Here is a 13,419-nt window from a genome sequence, read left to right as displayed (position 1 = left end):
CATTTGGCCGCCTTTCGTTCCAGTTCTCGGCTGCCTGTGACTGGAACGAATTGCAAAAATCGCTGAAGTTGGAGACTTTTATCTCCCTCACCAACTTCAAACATCTGCTATCTGAGCAGCTAAACGATCGCTGCAGCTGTACATAGTCTATCGGTAAATAGCCCACCCAATTTGACCTACCTCATCTCCATACTGTTTATATTTATTTACTTTTCTGCTCTTTTGCACACAAGTATCTCTACCTGTACATGACCATCTGATCATTTATCACTCCAGTGTTAATCTGCAAAATTGTAATTATTCGCCTACCTCCTCATGCCTTTTGCACACAATGTATATAGACTTTCTTTTTTTCTACTGTGTTATTGACTTGTTAATTGTTTACTCCATGTGTAACTGTGTTGTCTGTTCACACTGCTATGCGTTTATCTTGGCCAGGTCGCAGTTGTATATGATAACTTGTTCTCAACTAGCCTACCTGGTTAAATAAAGGTGAAATAAAATAAAAAAATAAAATGAATGTGTCAGATTCAAACTCATGCCGAATCTGGCAAATGTGTGCCGGGGTCAGTGGCAGTAACCACTGGACCACACAAGCACTGAGGAAACCAGTAATTGATTCAACCTATTACTTGCTTTCAACATATAATAAAACAATTGACCTAAAAAACAAACAGATTTTCCCTAACAAAAAATACTTTATTATGATCCACATAAGAATTCACACGAGATGCGCTGTAGCCTGCACATAGCCTACATAAGATCCAATGTAGGTACATTGTATACAAACACTGCTTCCAGCTGCCCCCTGGCAGGTATTCTACATATTTGTTCAGGTATTAAAATCCTCCTGCTGCAGGATTATTTTCCTGCGACGAAAGGGGTCAAATTAAGATCCGACATCTGTACATTAAATATTCAGCATTAAGTAATGGATGTAGGCATAAACACATGCCTATGTGAATATACATTTAAAATGAAGCATAAATTTCCAGGAAGTTGTCTTGCATAGTTTTGTTTATTACTTTTATGGGTTTTTTAAATGGTCTGTAAAGGGCAAAAACGTAGTGAAGAACTAAATTCATCCACAAACACAAATATAACTGTACAGTACAGTATATATTTATCTTAAATGAACCCATTTTCACGAATTTGGTGATATAATTGTCAAGCCCATTCAAAAGAATAGGGGACTGACTCCGGAAGTATGATGTAATACCGCGTTACATTCACAATGTATTGCTCATGGAGAAAATATTTCCTCTCGCATATGAAGAGCACATGATCCATTCTACTCTATATGCTAGGAAAGTGATGCGGCATTACGTCATGTTTCCTCGCTTGAAAATTATATCATCAAATTCTGCTACCATACGTATTGGCAATTCGTAACATTTACGTAACATATCATAAGAAATTGATGATGGACATCCACAAATGAATGCCTATCATACAAAAAAATCTAACATATCATACTAAATGAAGGGGAACAAATGTATGTGTACTATGTTACGTCTACCTCTGAGTCCAGATTGACATAACATGCTTCTGTCTGAACCTTCCCAAACCTTGTGTCCTGCAAAACACACCCCAGGTGTGCTAGCTCTGGAATAGTTCAAATACATGCTGGGGCTTCCCGAGGAGCTGGGGCTTCCCGAGGAGAGGTTTGATAACCCCTGTTCTAACCCACTGGTATGTAGACATTTGGTGCTAGTCACAGCTAGAAATGTTAACCTTGCCCACTTGGGAAAAAATGGGTGAGTCAAATCAAATCAAATCAAATCAAATCAACTTTTATTTGTCACATACACATGGTTAGCAGATGTTAATGCGAGTGTAGCGAAATGCTTGTGCTTCTAGTTCCGACAATGCAGTGATAACCAACAAGTAATCTAACTAACAATTCCAAAACTACTGTCTTATACACAGTGTAAGGGGATAAGGAATATGTACATAAGGATATATGAATGAGTGATGGTACAGAGCAGCATACAGTAGATGGTATCGAGTACAGTATATACATATGAGATGAGTATGTAGACAAAGTAAACAAAGTGGCATAGTTAAAGTGGCTAGTGATACATGTATTACATAAGGATGTAGTCGATGATGTAGAGTACAGTATATACGTATGCATATGAGATGAATAATGTAGGGTAAGTAACATTATATAAGGTAGCATTGTTTAAAGTGGCTAGTGATATATTTACATAATTTCCCATCAATTCCCATTATTAAAGTGGCTGGAGTTGGGTCAGTGTCAATGACAGTGTGTTGGCAGCAGCCACTCAATGTTAGTGGTGGCTGTTTAACAGTCTGATGGCCTTGAGATAGAAGCTGTTTTTCAGTCTCTCGGTCCCAGCTTTGATGCACCTGTACTGACCTCGCCTTCTGGATGATAGCGGGGTGAACAGGCAGTGGTTCGGGTGGTTGATGTCCTTGATGATCTTTATGGCCTTCCTGTAACATCGGGTGGTGTAGGTGTCCTGGAGGGCAGGTAGTTTGCCCCCGGTGATGCGTTGTGCAGACCTCACTACTCTCTGGAGAGCCTTACGGTTGAGGGCGGAGCAGTTGCCGTACCAGGCGGTGATACAGCCCGCCAGGATGCTCTCGATTGTGCATCTGTAGAAGTTTGTGAGTGCTTTTGGTGACAAGCCGAATTTCTTCAGCCTCCTGAGGTTGAAGAGGCGCTGCTGCGCCTTCTTCACGACGCTGTCAGTGTGAGTGGACCAATTCAGTTTGTCTGTGATGTGTATGCTGAGGAACTTAACTTGCTACCCTCTCCACTACTGTTCCATCGATGTGGATAGGGGGGTGTTCCCTCTGCTGTTTCCTGAAGTCCACAATCATCTCCTTAGTTTTGTTGACGTTGAGTGTGAGGTTATTTTCCTGACACCACACTCCGAGGGCCCTCACCTCCTCCCTGTAGGCCGTCTCGTCGTTGTTGGTAATCAAGCCTACCACTGTTGTGTCGTCCGCAAACTTGATGATTGAGTTGGAGGCGTGCATGGCCACGCAGTCGTGGGTGAACAGGGAGAATCAATGTTGTTTCCAGGTTATTTCAACCAAAAACTATTTGTGATGACGTTGAATCAACGTGGAATATGGATTTGGATTTGCAAAAAGTCGTCAACATAATGTAAGGATTTTGTTGATTTCAAGTTTAATACATGTTAGGTGACAACTCAACCAAATGTAAATCAAAACTAGATGTTGAACTGATGTCTGTGCCCAGTGGGTAGATACTTTGTTGAAGAGTGATAGAGAGTGGTTATTTCGGACACTACTCAACACTACTCTGTAAGGTAGCACCATGGTGTAGCCGGAGGACAGCTAGCTTCCATCATTCTCTTGGTACCTTTTCTTCAATGAAAAACCTAGGTGGCCCATAGACTTACACAGTAATTATGACAACTTCTAGGGGACATCCTCCAACCTATCAAAGCTCTTGCAGCATGAACTGACATGTTGTCAACCCAATCAAAGGATCAGAGAATTAATCTAGTACTGAAAGCATAATCTACAGCTAGCTATCACTGGAGTGCATAACATGTGGTGAGTAGTTGACTCAAAGAGAAAGAAAGACAATAGTTGAACAGTTTTGAACAAATTAATTTCTTCCAAAATGAAGGAGAAGCAAGAGAGACATTTTGCCATTTTTTTCAGTTTCAGTTTCACTTATTTAGCAAACAAATGCAGCTAGCTAGTGTAGCCTACTCAAACTCCCTGCTCAAACATAGTTATGCTATGTTAGATAGCTGGCTATGACTATCCAACACAACACTGGAACTCTTCCAAGTCAAGATAAGCTTTTGGTTTTACAAATGTATTGCCACCTGGGCCCGCCGGTGTAAGTGCTAAACTGCATACAGACTGTACACTGTAACGTCACTGCATGACTGTAGTGGGTTTACTAACGCTCTAGTTCTATTAGCTATGTTGACAATGATGTTACATTAGCTAATATGGTGACAATGATGTAGGCTGTGTGTAGCGGTTATGATATGGTTTGGCTTGGAAAGTTTTTTTCACCTGGTCACATACAGCTGATGTGTTGTGCATTGAAGTCCATAAGTGAAGGGAATAGGTGGGAGGAGGAGAGTGCATCTATCTGAGAGAAGGAATACACCGTGGCTGTTTTGAAAGTGAACTGTGTTTACGCGTGATCAGGGGTGTATTCATTCTGCCGATTCTGTTGAAAAACATTTCTTAAACGGAACCAAACAGAAAGAAATGGGGATAAACATGCTTGCATTTGTCCAATAGAAACTCTCGTTTGCAACTGTTGGATTAATGATTACACCCTAGATCAGATAGATGTAGGCAAGAGTGTGCAAGTTGGTATTGAATGTGTCACTGTCTAACCATATGTCACTGTCTGTCGCCTAAAATTTTTCGACCAGTGTGCATCTACGCTGTAGACTGGCTAGGTTTTAGGAACCTCATGATAGTTAAAGGGAAAATGTGAGTATCATGTAGTAAACCTATTGCTGTTACATTGCACTGGGTGAATGGAATATGAATGAGTCATCCAATATGCTGTAATAGAAATAAGGCCATGCGCATACATTTTTTTTGTCCTCCTTCATCTTAAACGGCACCGACCGCCACTGGTTCACAGAGTATGCGTGTATGGATTTCCAAAAAGTAATTAACTTAAGGGCATTTCGTCTTTTTTTCACCAAATGTTTTACCTAAATCAAGTGTCATTTTTTGTTATTTTCACATTGAATTCACGTTAGTACACAAGTCAACCGAATTTAAATCAAAACTAAACGTTGAACTGACGTCTGTGCCCAGTAGGTAGCCTCTCACTACTGCCAACAGACCATTTGGTCAAACGCCTTTTTTATACTGAAATTGCTGGCTATGTCCTCGATCAGTCCAACTGAGCGTATTTCTGTAACCACCCGAATAAAACCTTCCAACCTTGGCCACTGTTACATGCAGTATGTTACGGCTCGGTTGGATTGTGGGAAAAGGGTTTAATAAGGGTTGGGCTTGGGGGACTTGTCAGCACTGCTACACATGAGTGGTCTTTACAGGATAGCATTCTGTACCAACCAATCAGGATGATTATAGTGGATTTTGTGAGAGGTGAAGTTGGGGGAGTCGTTGATGGTAATATACAGTATATGCCAGGGTGATTGTGGTGTTGCTGGTCCTCTGCTAACAGCATTTCCAGGTTTTACAGCTGAAAGGCCAGCTCAGCTCAGCATCAGGAGGGTGTGGTTGACAGACAGTGCATCCAGCCAGAAGCAGAGCAGAGGCACAAGCCTCTTCAGCAGCTGGTTCTGAGGTAGACTTACTGAAAACTCTGAGGGCATGGTCCTTTCTTAGCATAAAGTAATTTAAGGGCAGGAATGAAATATTTAATGTGGAAAAATTTGCTTTTGAGCCTCTCACACCATTATTTTTGACATGTTAATTTATGGTTGGTTGTGCACTGAGTGTACAAAACATTAGGAACATATGCTATTTCCATGGCATAGACTGACCAGGTGAATCCAGGTGAAAGCTATGATCCCTTATTGATATCACTTGTTAAATCCACTTGAATCAGTGTAGATGAAGGGGAGGAGACAGGTTAAATAATTATTTTTAAGCCTTGAGACAATTGAGACATAGATTGTATATGTGTACCACTCAGAGGGTGAATGGGCAAGACAAAAGGTTTATGTGCCTTTTGAATAGGGCATGGTAATAGGTGCCAGGTGCACCGGCTTGAGTGTGTCATGAACTGCAATACTGCTGGGTTTTTCACACTCAACAGTTTCCTGTGTGTATCAAGAATGGTTCACCACCCAAAGGACATCCAGCCAACTTGATACAACTGTGGGAAGCATTGGAGTCAACATCGGCTAGCATCCCTGTGGAACGCTTTCGACACCTTGTAGAGTCCATGCCCTGACGAATTGAGGCTGTTCTCGAATTGAGGCAAAAGGGGTTGTGACTCAATATTTGGAAGGTGTTCAAAATGTTTTGTTCACTCAGTGTAAGTTTAGTCTGGTTGGAGAAAAAGCCCCTTGAATAGAATAGTGATTATAGCATTAACTTGACATCACTATCTGGGATTGGGTGTTGAAGCTCAGCAGTACATATTTGTCACATCAGCCCTCAGCCAATGGCAAGCCATGAAGGTGGGTGGTGGCTGGTGGCTGCAGCAGCAGTACCCTGAAGCCGGACCGAGGCTTTGAGTCAAGCTCCACCCCTAAATTTTAATTCTGGGAGTCACAATGGGAATGCTGCCCTGATAAATTAATAATTAAAGTGAAACCAATCATGGGAGTTTACACTGATCTCAGAATCTAATTAACCCACTTAAGAAATGTATATCTCATCTCGGAGGAGAGGCCAGCGAGAGAGAGAGAGGGTGTCTTGGCAGAGTGGTGTGTCCATTGCAGTCAGAGCTTCAGGAAGGGTACTGTATGAGGTGTCCCCAAAAGCCCCTCACGTCTCACCCTCCCCAGTTTTTAAATATCAAACAGGTTTTTATAGTCAGTGTCCAAGTCATACTACAATGAGAGCAAGTTAGTCATTCTGTACCTAGTAGTGTTTGAAATTCGTTTTTTAACTAATAAAAAAAACCTTTCAAGTAATTCAGTGTAGGAGCATCAAGGGAACCTGAAATGATCCCGCTCTCTGTCACCATATCTTTTATATTCTGGTTTTCTATGTTTTTTTCTGTATCATTATTAAGAGCAGGTACACCTGTAGGTGACCTTAGGTAGTTTAACATCTAGACAGAAGTAATATTTCAAATGGGATTTTTATTTACAGAAACAGATATTGTCTCTCTCCAGCCAGCAGGAAGCAGATTGTGCAGTCAACGTTTCTACCTGTTCTTGATTATGGTGATACTGTTTATCAAAATGCAGCTGCCTTACTCTTCAACCCTCGGATGCTGTTTTTCATAGCGCCCTTTGTTTTATGACAGGAGACAGTTTTATTTATCATCACTGTATTTTTAACCAAAATTATGGCTGGACATCTTTGAAGTCACGTAGAGCACATCGTTATGCTCTTTTTGTTTACAAAGCCCTGCTCCACAAAGTTCCGAATTACCTAACATCACTGTTAAGATTTTAAATGACACGTTATCAAACCTGTTCACAGGGTGACTCCTTTGGTGTCTAGAGAGATAGATAAATCAGATTTTAATTCCCTTGTACCATACGTGTAGAATTATCTACAATACACGTTCAATTGGAGGAATTGGTTCCTCTAGGGCCTTTCAGATGGTTGTTAGGGGACATTTGTACTGAAGAATGTGTCTGTTTTTTATGATTGTGTTTTGCTTTTCGTGTATTGTTGTGTATAATAACATGTATTTTATTGTGTATATGAATGTGTAGTTTAATGTGTTTATTGTATTTTAATGGGTATTGTGGAGCTATACAGGGCTCATCTGGAAAGAGAACTTGGTCTCAGCATTGACTCCCTGCCAAAATTAAGGTTTAATAAAATTCATCACTGAGATACCATTGGCAGAAACAGGGTTTGGCTATAACACTGTCTCCAGACATATCTTTAAATGTAAGTGAACACAGTCAAATTTGAATAAGTCTGGCAAAACGTACTGAACAAGTAATGGACAGTCGGATGCTATAGCTAATAAAGAAAATGGTGGCTTACAGGTTGGCTTGGTAGGGACTTGTGCTTGCTATCTTGAATGACACAAACTAGTATTGACTATCCTGTTAGGCCCTTGAGTGAAGTCGCAGGTTTCAAATTTGGTCCTCTCCACCCCTGTAAGAAATGGTACAGTACGGATGCTGCTGAGGGGATGACTGATGGTAATGATGAATGAGATGATGATGTGAATCAATGTTGGTACTCTAGTTTCCCCCATCTCACCCTCCGTCTTCTATTATGCTTTCCTGGCACAGCTTCACACTGTTCTGCATGGTTGTTTCTCCATGATTCTGTCCCCAGGCACCGCTGTGCTGTGCCGTGCATATCGCTGGCTCTCAAACCTTCGTCTCTGTCACATTTAGAAAAATGCAGGGGAAATGCCAGCTGCTTCTAAAGGCACAATACAAAATCTGAATGACTCATCACTTGAATAAGATGAATGAAAGACGAGCTGGTGTACTCTCCAACACTGAGTGAGAGTCATAGAAGAGATGACGCAGACTGAGTGTCAACCCTGCATCATACTCATTGAGACAGATTCGTTCAGACCCTCACCTCCTAGTGCTGTGAGAAGACTATTGAAGCCTGTCGAAGGGTCAATAACCAGAATGTAGTGTCCTTTCTCTGAATGAATCTTCTGAAAGTCTCTGCCAGCACTGACAGAAAAACCTCTTCAGCGGAGGCATTTTCTCTCGCACTCTCACCGCAGTGACGCTACAGTGTTTATCTTTAGCGTTACAAAACTTTGTCTGGGTGAGAGCTCTTCCTCCAGGGTCCGTGTGGTGTACGTCTGAGTATCTCTCCACCTCTGATCCCCCCTTCCTCTTCTCTCTATCTGCCTTCCCAGGATAACCATCCTAAACAAAAGGGGGATGATGAACTTTGTGCAGTGACGGAGAATCAGGGTTGTGAGACTCAGCATATGGGACGAATACAGTGTTATGCATTTTTGTTGTTTTCTTAGGGAGCTGGACAGGGGAAATATTGAATGGAAGCCAGACCACTGGGCAAAAACTGGCTGAATCAACATTGTTTCCACGTCATTTCATTTAAAAAAAATGATATGTGATGACGTTGTATCAATACTGGTGATGCTAGTGAACAAGCTGGTCAAGCTGGTCTGGCAAAACCCGCCCATTAATATCATATTTCCCAACATGCTCTATTGCAGTTTTTTTTTGTGTTTTTGCATGTACATTGATTGATTTATTAATCATATCCTACACAAAGATGAATGACATACATTTTTCGAAACTATTCCAATCTTTTAGTTGGATTTATTGCATCCGTTACTTTAATTTTTATTTAAACTTTATTTAACCAGGTAGGCTAGTTGAGAACAAGTTCTCATTTACAACTGCTACCTGGTAAGGATAAAGCAAAGCAGTTCGACACATACAACAACACAGAGTTACACATGGAATAAACAAACATACAGTCAATAATACAGTAGAAAAAGTCTATATAAAGTGTGTGAAAATGAGGTAGGATAAGGGAGGTAAGGCAATAAATAGGCCATGGTGGTGAAGTAATTACAATATAGCAATTAAACACTGGAATGGTAGATGTGCAGAAGATGAATGTGCAAGTAGAGATACTGGGGTGCAAATAAATATAGTATGAGGATGAGGTAGTTGGATGGGCTATTTACAGATGCAGTGATCTGTGAGCTGCTCTGACAGCTGGTGCTTAAAGCTAGTGAGGAAGATATGAGTCTCCAGCTTCAGTGATTTTTGCAGTTCGTTCCAGTCATTGGCAGCAGAGAACTGTAAAGGTGGCCAAAGGAAGAATTGGCTTTGGGGGTGACCAGTGAGATATACCTGCTGGAGCGCGTGCTACGGGTGGGTGCTGCTATGGTGATCAGTGAGCTGAGATAAGGCGGGGCTTTACCTAGCAGAGACTAGTAGATGACCTGGAGGTAGTATGTTTGGCGACAAGTATGAAGCTATGTCCAGCCAACAAGAGCGTACAGGTCACAGTGGTGGGTAGTATATGGGTATTTGGTGACAAAACGGATGGCACTGTGATAGACTGCATCCAATTTGTTGAGTAGAGTGTCGGAGGCTAATTTGTAAATGACATCGCCAAAGTCGAGGATCGGTAGGATGGTCAGTTTTACGAGGGTATGTTTGGCAGCATGAGTGAAGGATGCTTTGTTTTGCGAAATAGGAAGCCGATTCTAGATTTAATTTTGGATTGGAGATGCTTAATGTGAGTCTGGAAGGAAAGTTTACAGTCTAACCAGACACCTAGGTATTTGTAGTTGTCCACATATTCTAAGTCAGAACCATCCAGAGTAGTGATGCTGGATGGGTGGGCAGGTGCAGGCAGCAATCGGTTGAAGAGCATGCATTTACTTTTACTTGCATTTAAGAGCAGTTGGAGGCCACGGAAGGAGAGTTGTATGGCATTGAAGCTCGTCTGGAGGTTAGTTTAGCAAAAATTTCTGATTTGTAGGGATCCAGAAGTTGCAGCTCTTTCAGAACATCAGCTATCTGATTTGGTTGAGGGAGAAATGGGAGGCTTGGGCGAGTTGCTTTGGGGGGTGCAGGGCTGTTTACCGGGGTAGGGGTAGCCAGGTGGAAAGCATGGCCAGCCTTAGAAAAATGTTTATTGAAATTCTCAATTCTCATTTATCGGTGGTGACAGTGTTTCCGAGCCTCAGTGCAGTGGGCAACTGGGAGGAGGTGCTCTTATTCTCCATGGACTTTACAGTGTCCCATAACTTTTTGGAATTTGTGCTACAGGATCCAAATTTCTGCTTGAAAAAGCTAGCCTAAGCTTTCCTAACTGCCTGTGTATATTGGTTCCTAACTTCCCTGAAAAGTTGCATATCACGGGGGCTATTCGATGCTAATGCAGAACGCCACAGGATGTTTTTGTGCTGGTCAAGGGCAGTCAGGTCTGGAGAGAACCAAGGGCTATATCTGTTCCTGGTTCTACATTTTTTGAATGGGGCATGCTTATTTAAGATTGTAAGGAACGCACTTTTAAAGAATAACCAGGCATTCTCTACTGACGGGATGAGGTCGATATCATTCCGGGATACCCCGGCCAGGTCGATTAGAAAGGCCTGCTCGCTGAAGTGTTTTAGGGAGCATTTGACAGTGATGAGCGGTGGTCGTTGACCGCAGACCCATTACGGACACAGGCAATGAGGCAGTGATCGCTGAGATCTTGGTTGAAAACAGCAGAGGTGTATTTGGAGGGCAAGTAGGTTAGGATGATATCTATGAGGGTGCCCGTGTTTACAGATTTGGGGTTGTACCTGGTGGGTTCATTGATAATTTGTGTGCGATTGAGGGCATCAAGTTTAGATTGTATGATGGCCGGGGTGTTAAGCATGTCCCAGTTTAGGTCATCTAACGGCACAAGCTCTGAAAATAGATGGGGGGCAATCAATTCACATATGGTGTCCAGGGCACAGCTGGGGGCATAGGGTGATCTATAGCAAGTGGCAACGGTCAGAGACTTGTTTCTGGAAAGGTGAATTTTTAAAAGTCGAAGCTTGAATTGTTTGGGTACAGACCTGGATAGTAAGACAGAATTCTGCAGGCTATCTCTGCAGTAGATTGCAAATCCGCCGCCTTTGGCAGTTCTATCTTGTCGGAAAATGTTATAGTTAGGGCTGGACATTTCAGGGTTTTTGGTGGTCTTCCTAAGCCAGGATTAAGACACGGTGTTATGACTCTCATTGTTGGAATGAAGAGTGGACCAAGGCTCAGCGTGGTAGGCGTACATCGTCTTTTTATTGATGACACCAAGAGCAAAACAACACTGACAAAAAAAAGCGCACAGTTCTGTAAGGCTAAGAAACTATACAGAAAACAACATCCCACAAAACCCAAAAGGAAAATGACAACTTATATGTGATCCCCAATCAGAGACAACGATAGACAGCTGCCTGTGATTGGGAACACACACACACACACACACACACACACACACACACACACACACACACACACACACACACACACGGCCAAAGACAAAGAAATAGAAAACCTTGAGTTTCCCACCCGAGTCACACCCTGACCTAACCAAACATAGAAAATAATAAGAAACTCTAGGGTCAGGGCGTGACACACGGCTAGGACATCCAGGTTGGCAGAGTGTGCTAAAGCAGTGAATAAAACAAACTTAGGGAGGAGGCTTCTAATGTTAACATGCATGGAACCAAGGCTTTTACAGTTACAGAAGTCAACAAATGAGAGCACCTGGGGAATAGGAGTGGAACTAGGCACTGCAGGGCCTGGATTAACCTCTACATCACCAGAGGAACAGAGGAGGAGTAGGATAAGGATAATGGTTACTGAAATGGTTGTTCCAGTTTAGATGGTCTCATTTATTCATAATTCTAATCCTGGCAATCTTTCTGAATGCAGATTTGGGGTGAATAGAAATTCCAATAGTTGGATATTCCTACTCTGGCTGGATTCCAATAGAAATTAAATATACCTTTGCAAGCCAGCATAATGTTACTTGAAGGCCTTAGGGGTTCACTGTATTAGGGAGAAACTCTTAAAGTAAGACCTACGTGATGTACTGTCTTTAATAATTAAGCACTTTGATGCTGGTGACCAGTTTATGCTGGTCACCAGTGTCCAAAACACAGAGAAGGCTGGTCACCAGCATACCATGCTGGTCATCAGTGTCCAAAACACAGCGTATGCTGTGATCAGCCTATGCTCGTCATGCTGTTTTTTTCCAGCAGGGCAGTGAGACAGGTTCCAGGCCAATACTATAAAGGCATCCTCCTACAGTTTATATACAATAGTACTCATTGTTTGTTGTGCATTCTGCGGGTAATTTGAATGACCAATTAATGTAAGTCTTAATACAGGAGTTAATACTGTAGATCAGAACTACCCCTCCCCCCCTCTCTTTTTCCCCACTCCCCCCTCTCTCTCACTTCTAGCTATGTTCTGGAGTGCTACTGTGGAGTGATTGCTTGTAGCAAACTGAAGACAAATGAGATTTATAGATTTTTTCCCCTCACAGTTTCTTTTCTCTCCCTCTTTTTCTGTCTTACCCCCTTACTCTCTCCAATCATGCCACAACATGTCTCAGTTCCCTGCTATCATCAGATTTGGACGGAGGAGCCTCTATCTGAGCCAGGCTACTGTGGAAAGAGGATTGTTGACCCTCCCTACCCACCCTGCTCATTCCCTGAGGACCCACCCTGTTGCTGGTTGGGTGTCGCTCCCCGCTCTGCCTGGTGGTGGCCCTCGGGAGCTTTGAGCGCATAGAGGTACATTCAGTTCTCTACACTCCTATTGATTTGTGTAATTTCCTGTCACATTGTTCCATTTGATTAAATTGCTCAGTGGTTGCATCACAAACATTAGTTGGTCTGTAAAAATTGTCTAGACATTGGGAGACATGGTTTATCGATCGTTACTGTAAAGTTTTACACAGATCACATAAAGGCACTGTTGATATTGTCCTTATTCATAGCCCTTATTGTTATTGTAATGTACTGTGTCAGTATCAGACTCTTACATCAAATAGAATAAGTATGTCTGATGACAAGCCAATCTGAGGTCAGTGAATCTCCTGGCCCACACTCTTAGCATACAGAGAGCTCTGCCTGCTGAGAGGGCAGCAATATTAGTGCTGAAGTCAGTAACATTTGATTTGATTGGAAGTTCGTGCTGCTTAAGCAGGGAAGATGAAATGTGACCGTGAATTTGATCAGTTGACAGTTAGTTATGCTTTCCTGCATGGATTTGATGTATTGATTTGAGTTGTGGTAAAGATGGGAGAAGATAACTTTTAATAAAC

The 13,419-nt window shown here is 42.2% G+C and overlaps 1 long non-coding RNA gene across 1 annotated transcript in view; it reads left to right on the top strand.

Annotated features, from left to right (window-relative positions):
• LOC127907263 (uncharacterized) overlaps window positions 1–13,419 on the top strand; it is a 35,262-nt gene that overhangs the window by 21,472 nt on the left and 371 nt on the right. Inside the window, exon 2 of the long non-coding RNA XR_008063931.1 lies at window positions 12,706–12,886. This is a non-coding gene — a long non-coding RNA (uncharacterized LOC127907263). The remainder of the gene's footprint in view (window positions 1–12,705; window positions 12,887–13,419) is intronic.

The sequence above is a fragment of the Oncorhynchus keta genome, chromosome 14 (assembly GCF_023373465.1).
Source record: "Oncorhynchus keta strain PuntledgeMale-10-30-2019 chromosome 14, Oket_V2, whole genome shotgun sequence".
Lineage (NCBI taxonomy): Eukaryota > Metazoa > Chordata > Actinopteri > Salmoniformes > Salmonidae > Oncorhynchus > Oncorhynchus keta.
This window is presented reverse-complemented; position numbering and strand designations above follow the sequence as displayed.